General features: G+C 41.1%; 1 non-coding gene across 1 annotated transcript; it reads left to right on the top strand.

The window, feature by feature from the left end:
* Window positions 1-830: 830 nt before the first annotated feature.
* On the top strand, window positions 831-906 carry TRNAA-GGC (transfer RNA alanine (anticodon GGC)). The gene has a single exon. It is a non-coding gene; the product is annotated as a tRNA-Ala (tRNA).
* Window positions 907-8947: the final 8041 nt, after the last annotated feature.

Genomic DNA, 8947 nt, shown 5'->3' with positions numbered 1-8947 from the left:
AAAGGACGAACACAATAGAGGTGGGGAAGGCGGAATCGAACGGATCACAAGAGTAAAAATATTTCCTCAACCGGGACTCGAACACCGGATCTTTCCACTTGCCGGGCGGATGCTCTTAACCACTTGAGCTATCGAGGATAGTCAATTTACCCTGAGATCCGTGGGTCTAATATGTCGCCAAGCGCCCCGATTCTTTCAGCCAAGAGATGGCGTCAGGGGGCTGTTTCACCCACCAAAGGAGAAATAGACAATACACAAGGAAAGGAAAGGACAGTGGGTTAGAATTCATACAACATCATACAGGAAAGGAACAGTGCGTTTCGTGGCACGCATAGCCAGAAGAAAGAGATGAGCCACATTGGCCAAATACACATTCAAACACGAAATCCCGCCGAACGGCGAATAAATACTCATATATACAGAAACAGATATAAGGAAAAGGGATAGGAATATTTTTACTCTTGTGATCCGTTCGATTCCGCCTTCCCCACCTCTATTGTGTTCGTCCTTTATATGTGTTCCTATCCCTTTTCCTTATATCTGTTTCTGTATATATGAGTATTTATTCGCCGTTCGGCGGGATTTCGTGTTTGAATGTGTATTTGGCCAATGTGGCTCATCTCTTTCTTCTGGCTATGCGTGCCACGAAACGCACTGTTCCTTTCCTGTATGATGTTGTATGAATTCTAACCCACTGTCCTTTCCTTTCCTTGTGTATTGTCTATTTCTCCTTTGGTGGGTGAAACAGCCCCCTGACGCCATCTCTTGGCTGAAAGAATCGGGGCGCTTGGCGACATATTAGACCCACGGATCTCAGGGTAAATTGACTATCCTCGATGGCTCAAGTGGTTAAGAGCATCCGCCCGGCAAGTGGAAAGATCCGGTGTTCGAGTCCCGGTTGAGGAAATATTTTTACTCTTGTGATCCGTTCGATTCCGCCTTCCCCACCTCTATTGTGTTCGTCCTTTATATGTGTTCCTATCCCTTTTCCTTATATCTGTTTCTGTATATATGAGTATTTATTCGCCGTTCGGCGGGATTTCGTGTTTGAATGTGTATTTGGCCAATGTGGCTCATCTCTTTCTTCTGGCTATGCGTGCCACGAAACGCACTGTTCCTTTCCTGTATGATGTTGTATGAATTCTAACCCACTGTCCTTTCCTTTCCTTGTGTATTGTCTATTTCTCCTTTGGTGGGTGAAACAGCCCCCTGACGCCATCTCTTGGCTGAAAGAATCGGGGCGCTTGGCGACATTTTAGACCCACGGATCTCAGGGTAAATTGACTATCCTCGATAGCTCAAGTGGTTAAGAGCATCCGCCCGGCAAGTGGAAAGATCCGGTGTTCGAGTCCCGGTTGAGGAAATATTTTTACTCTTGTGATCCGTTCGATTCCGCCTTCCCCACCTATATTGTGTTCGTCCTTTATATGTGTTCCTATCCCTTTTCCTTATATCTGTTTATGTATATATGAGTATATATATATATATATATATAAATGCGAAAGTGAGACCAAATGGCCCCTTCTTCCATTTTACCCATCGTCGATACATATTATATTAGCCATAAAATTTATAATTACATGCATTCACATAAATAAATATAGGCAGACAGGCATACATTATGCATAAAGTTACATGTTAAAAAAATATACATACATCCATATACATATGCTCGTATATACATATATAAATTAATTGGACACTTACACAAGCACAGCTACTCGAAGTAAATGACAGTGAAGCGAGAGAATAACAAAATAGGGACAGTTTACGCAAAGAATGCGGTGTGTGGGAAAAGGTAGGGGGAGCGTGGCATCGCTCACCTAGTAAAAACTCACGTAGGAAAACACCCACGAAGAGAAAGGGGGTGAAAAACCTGCCAAAACCCCACCGACCAATTAGAGGAAAGATACATATATATTTTAACAATTATATTTCACATAGTGTACATAATTTATACTATGTGGTAGAGTATATATGTTCTTTAAATTTTAATGAAGAAATGAATTACATTGACACTACATGAGGAGTAATAATAATCATAACATTGACTAAAATAATGATGCAAAATCCTACTGCTTGAGATAAAAAAAGAATATGTTGGAAAGGTGAAGTATAAAGCAGCTGAGTGAAATGAGGGAGGGTATACTGGTCAAGTTAAGTTCCTGAGGAAAATAAACTGGTGACGTGCTCTCCTAAATGTTGTTGTGGATGGAGAGTTTTTTATGTCATCTGGCAGATATTTCCACGGACGGCATGGTGTAACATGAAAAGATTTGCGATAGATTTCCGTGCTATGGTGTGGGACAAAAAGTTTGTTGTTACCCCTAGTGTTCCTGTTGTGGATTGATCTGATGGGGAGGAAATTTTTGTACAGATATTTAGGTGTGTGTTTTTAAAACATCATGTAGAGAATTGAAAAAATATGTAAATGCCTGCGACCTGCTAGCTTTAACCCGGATATTCATGTAAATGAGTCAGAAATTTGATGGCATTTTCCAAGGTCACTCGTGAACCGCACACAGGAATTATGGAGTTTGGTTTTCAGTTCGCGTGAAAGGTCTTGATGTGCCACATCAGAGTAATCAAAGTGGGGTATGAGAAGTGAGGCCCCAAGAAGCATCGTTAAGGAGGGGGGAGCAATGTGCTTAAATCTTCTCGGTGAATTCAGGGATGAGTTTCTTTTTCTGCCGATAGCAATTTCATGATCATTCCAGGATTACGTTTCATTATTGGTTTCGCCTAAATTATTTACTGTCCTTAGGTATGGCATGGTAGATCCTTGCAATGTTAGCGGGGGAAGTTTATCAATACTTATTTTAGGATGTAGTTCGATGGTATCTGATTATAATGGACTGAATTTTGATGGGGTTTATTTTCAGTAAATATTTTATAACTCATAGCGACAAAGCAGCAAGATCTGAATTAATTTAGTTTATAATTCCAGGTAGGCCGTGAAGGCGGGAATGGTGATATATTTGTAAACTATCGGCGTAATGGTGATGATTGCAGTTATGAATATCTTTACTAATGTCATTTAAATTCTGGTAAAAAATTATGGGTCCAAGTGTATTTGAAGCTAGTTAGAGGATGAATTAGGTGTGATGACTCTTTGAAATCGGTTACTCAAGTATGAGCGAATTCATTGTAAAAACGAGGAAGAAAAATTTAGGATTTGAAGTTTTGCGAAGAGAATGTCTTTGTCGATAGAGTCGAAGGCTTTCGTAAAGTCTAGGAGAATCATGACTGTTTCCTCTTTGCGACCCATGGATAATCGGATGTCGTGTGTTATTTTAAGGGAAGCGGTAGCTGTGCTGTGAGAGGCCCTAAAGCCAGATTATAGAGGATCAAGTATGTAATTTTCATTGAGAAACTTTGAGATTTGTTCATGTATGAGCCTCTCCAATGCTTTTCATAAAAGAGGCAAAGTGCTGATTGACCTGTATTCGGAAATGTTGGTAGGTGTAGATTTTTTTGGGATGGGATTGACGAGGTCGTGTTTCCAGAGGGAGGAATATGTTCCAGTTATGATGGAACAAATAAAGATATGAGTTATAATAGGCAGCATATCGAGCAGTAATTTGTGTATCATAGCAGCTGAAATTCCGTCAGCTCCAACTGAGGAGGACTTGAAGGGCCTGCAGGACTTGCAGTTGTGAATCGAGAGAAATTTTGAATGAGCTTGTTGCAGAAACTGGAATTGGTCCAGAATTATACAAATTTTATAAGTATTCATTTTTCGCATCAAGATCAATTTCCTTCGGCGGGGTTGTGAATAAACAGTTTAGACCGTCTGGAGAAATGTCAGTAAGTTGGGAGTGCGGATTTTTTGTTTTGCCGACACCAAGGTGCTTCCAGCTTTTCCAAATTTGTGGCGGAGGCCCTAATTAAAGCCATACGACATTTGAAAGGGCATCTAAGTGAGTATGTTAAAAATAATACATCAAATAATGCACCAATATTCCTTGGACAATAAGTTGCTCGTATGTTGTGATTTTTTCAGGGTTGGCTGTAATTATTGTATCAAGCCGTGCGGCTCATGAAGATGCATGATGGGTAGGTTCTAGGAGAGGCATGCTAAGGCTAAGGTATGACATAGAGTGAGTAATTACTTTAGAGTCATAAGTTGAGAAAATAAAGTTGGCATTGAAGTCACTGGTAATAATAACATGGTCATAGTTCAGAATGTGGCTTCTTCCATGTCCGAAAAATAGGGTGGGTGGTAAACGATGCCTAAAAGAATTTTTGTAGGCAATTGTAATCCCTACGAATGCAAACTCGGGTCTTTTTGCAGTAAATGGAACAACTTTTTGATATAATTTTGAATGAGAGATATTTTCTCACGTAGACATCGACGCCTCCACCGCCCTTAGCGATACGATCATTTCGATAGAAGTTCTATCCAGGGATTTCGACAGATTTGTTAGACATACCTAAGGCTTAAGCCAAGTCTAAGCGATGGAAATCGCATGGACGTCACTGCCAGGTAGAAGTCGGCGCAATTCGTTAAGGTGCGCAGAGAGACTTCGGGCGTTGAGGTGAATTATTTGAAAAGAACGAGGGTGAGACCTAAAAATGTTGCACATGGTTAATTGATTGTTACGGAATATGCTTGAAGGAACGAATCTTTCGCTAGATCAATGGTTGAAGAGGAAAGATTTCGAGACGTATTTTTACCTGCTGCATCTCCTTATTACCCCACAAGCCGCCGCAAGGGCGTGTGGCGGGGGTGTTAGAGCACCATCCGAATTAAGAGAAGAGCCACATGCAAAAGCCACAAGTGTATACAATCAACAAACAAAACATGGTATTCATTCATGCAAAACCCCTTACAACCCGCACACATGCAAACACCCGTAGACCTATGACAAATACTTCTTAGATAATACTGGAAATAGCTATGCTGTAAAATTTAACATAAGCAGAAGCATAACAGGAAAGAATAAAAATATTACTTGATCAGATCCGAATATTGACAGGATTAAAAGCATTGATAAGTTAATAGCGATAAACTGTAATACATTTAATATTAAAATACATTAATTAAAAATTTCCTCCTGCGGTTGGTCATTCGAAATGAAAATACTGTCGGAAAGTGCATTCCATTTATTTACGAATTTCTAAGATTAATTACTGAACATATGCTGAAGCAATCCAAACAATCGATGAAGCATTGGCAGTGGCATGTGTTTTTCTTTCGGCTGAATTGAGTAATACATTTAAAACTGCATCGTTATTAATGGAAAAGGGTGGCATTTTGACGGCTTGCCGGCATAGACAGTGGCGGTCGAACATCATTAATCATTTGTACCATCCTGGCGGCGCGATATCCGAGTGGTTCGAGTGTTTTGCGAATGGTGAGAGGGACCCGGTACGAAATTCGGATGCGGCCCCTGAAGCTCCGCCCTGAACTCAGGCTTATGTGATTTTCTTGGAGCCCGAGCCTTAGCGAAAAGGGCATTTGACACTGTAAAAGGAGTCCTTGCCCTGAAAGATAATTTTACTCACCGGGAGCCGAAGCATCAGGTGAGCTCCCCGCCCACCCATCCCATTGAACCTGAGGCTTAATAATGGAATTGTAGCATTTTGCCGACCGGGTTAGCTCGTTGGTAATAGTGCCCCCCTCCTAAGCCAAATAACTGCTGCAGGCTCAAATTTCGTATTTGGTGCTTCGTAATCTCCGGCTTTTTTGCCCTTCAGGAAACTCGATGATGCGATAAAAGTAATAAAATTCAATGGATTGACCGACCTCCAGTGGTGTTCAATGGTTCTGAGCAAATACAAATATTCGTTAAAATGTGGTTTCCCCAAAATACTAATTCGTTATTAATTCCGTGTGGAACATTACATTTATGTGAAGGTATGAGTCGAAGGTAGTAAGTTTAGCAACACTGATTTATGCAGGAGAGCTTTCAGTATTTCAACGGTGAACTCCTTAATGCGAAGATTTTTACACTCGCGTATGCTCTCTTCGCTTGGCCTTCGAGATGCGCAACACCAATCATGTTAGCGATGTACTAACATTTTAGTTTTCCGTCTAATCGCTAAATGTATTATAGCACTCGAGTATACATGGGACATGAAAATTGCTTTATTATTTGGTATTCTCCATACTTGATCGGGGGAAATGGTTTCAGGTTTTATTATATCGATGCTATGGATATGTTCCACTGAGATAATGGAAAAAAACCTTGTTAATTCCGAATGATAATATTTATCAATGCTAAATAAAACAGTTTCTGGTGTCACTTGGTGGAAATTCTTCATATTGTTATATTGATTTTAATTCTTCTTTTATGTGGAAAAGCGAAGTGTTTTAAATTTAATTTCAATTTATCAATGCCTTTATTTATTTCATTAAGGCATTGCTGAAAGCCATCAAGTGGTTTCAATGAATTTTTTGGTAATTATCTCCGTGGCTCATCAAATTATGGCCTTCAACCGTAGTTGAAACAAGTATATTATTATTAGGTAATCTACCGGCTAAGGTAGGTTTTTGGATGGACGTAATTACTAATTAAATAATTTGTGGCCCCTAGCAAAACACAACATCCTACTCTACATCAGGTCCCTCTTCAGCTCTGAGTACTTTCTTCCTCCCTTCATCCCGTCCAACATCCCAATCCTGTTCCTTCCCTTTCCTCGTTTGCCTAACATTCTCCCCTCTATTACAGTCTTCAACATTCCGCTGCCGGTCAATACCCCCTTCAGCCACTTTTCCTGCCTCCATAGGATTTCTCCCAACAAACCCCTCTCTTCGCCCACCATACCAAGAACTTCCTCGTTTGTTTTCTTCTCTGTCCATTTCACCTTTTCCATTCTTCTCCACACCCACATTTCAAAAGCCTCCAGGCTACGTTTATCCTCCTGCTTCAATGACCATGTTTCCGCGCCGTACATAGCTACGCTCCATATCAAAGTTTTTACGAGTCTTTTCTTAACATCCTTACTCAACGTCCCCGTCATCAACTCCCTCCTCCTTGTGAAAGCCTCTTTGCCTAGCAATTCTTCTCCTTACGTCCTTACTACTTTGATCGTGTTGGTCCAAAACACTGCCGAGATAGGTAAACTGTTCTACCTGCTCTAGTTTTTGTCCTCCTATTTTAATGTTAAGCTTAGCCTTTTTCTTTCTAGAAAATCGCATAACCTTTGTTTTATTAATATTGATTCTCATCCCATACCTGTCGCACTGAATTTCCAGCTCACCAAGCAATGCTTGCAACCCCTTGGCTGACTGACATATTAAAGCTTGGTCATCGGCAAACCTAACTGATTTTACGAATTCCCCGCCTACTTTCATTCCTACCTCCAGTTCTTCCCATGCCTCTCTGATCATTTCCTCTGCATACAGGTTGAACAGCAACGGTGATAATGGGCAACCCTGCCTTACACCTCTTCTTAACACAGCCCATCCGGACTCCCCGTTCCCCACTCGCACCTGAGCAGTCTGAGACATGTACAGGTTGCGGATTAGCCTCCTTTCCCTCCAATCCATTCCTATTTTCTGCAGAATACTCATTAGTTTTTCCCAATTCACTCTATCAAACGCTTTTTCGAAATCCACGAAACAGGAAAATACCTCCTGGTTGAGTTCTTTATTCCTCTCGATCAATAATCTCATTACTCCAAAGGCATCACGCGTACCTCTCCCCTTCCGAAACCCAATCTGATCATTCCCTAAGTAATCATTTGCCCTACTCTCTATCCTTTTGTTTATGATCCAAAGAACAACTTTAGCTGCGTGGGATATCAAACTTATTCTCCGATAGTCCTAACATGATGTAGCCGTTACCGTTTTCGGGATTGGAACTAAAACTGATCTCACAAAATCTTCCGGGCAGATTCCTATCTCATAAATACTACGGATCAGCCCATTTAGCCTCTTCCTCCCACCTTTTCCTAAGCATGTTAAAAGTTCCGCGGGAATGTTATCCCACCCCACAGCCTTATTTAGTTTCATCTCCCTTAATGACCTTTCTATCTCATTGTCTAGTATGCCTGGACCTAAGCTATCTTCCTCTGCGTCATTTTCCTCCTCTATGTCTACCTTGTTGGTCTAAGCTCTTTACTATACAGCTCTTCTATATATTCCTTCCATCTATCTTGGATCTTCCCTGCGTCAACTATTACCTTACCCGCCTTATCTCTAATTGCTATCGTTGGTCTCCCTTTCTTACTTCCCGATAAAGATTTAACTTTGCTGTGCAGCGCACCGATTTCAGCCTTCCTCTGCAGACTTTTCATATCCTCGCACTGCGTCTTCCGCCATTCTTCTTTTGCTTTATTTGTTGCCCGCCTAAATTTATTGTTTAATTCTTTGTACTTCGTTTTGCCTAATTCTGTATTTACATTCTTTCATTTTCGCCGCTCATCCATCTTTGTAATCATCTCATCCGTGATCCATGGTTTCCTAGTCCTTTTAGTGTTAACGGTTCCAATGGGGTCTTTTGCGGCTTTAGACAACCCTTTCTTGATACTTCCCATTTTTCTTCGATAGTACTTAGCTCCTTACCATCCTCCATTATTTCCTCTACCGCCTGTTTGTATTCCTTCCTTTTCAAACCACTTAATGCTTCCACATTCCATTTACTAACTCGCCGCCCCTGCCTTATCTTTTTGAAACGTACCCTACATTTCATAACAACTAAATTGTGGTCAGAGTCCGCATCCGCTCCCGGGAAGCTGTGCGAATTTATCACACTGTTCCTAAACCTGTGTCTAACCAGAATATAATCTAGTTGATACCTTTCTGAGTCACCGGGCATTTTCCATGTATACCTTCGTCTTTTGTGGTGTCTAAACCAAGTGTTTGTGATGATTAACCCCTGTCTCCTGCAGAACTCTAATGCTTTCTCCGCGCGGTCATTCCTCGTGCCTAAACCATAGTCCCCGACCTCGTACCATCTCTTCCTTCGCCTACCGTCGCATTCCAATCCCCCAACACTAT

Source organism: Hetaerina americana, unplaced genomic scaffold, assembly GCF_022747635.1.
Source record: "Hetaerina americana unplaced genomic scaffold, ioHetAmer1.1.p SCAF_16, whole genome shotgun sequence".
NCBI classification, from domain to species: domain Eukaryota; kingdom Metazoa; phylum Arthropoda; class Insecta; order Odonata; family Calopterygidae; genus Hetaerina; species Hetaerina americana.
The sequence above is the reverse complement of the archived record's forward strand: the minus strand, read 5'-3'. Positions and strand labels throughout refer to the sequence as shown.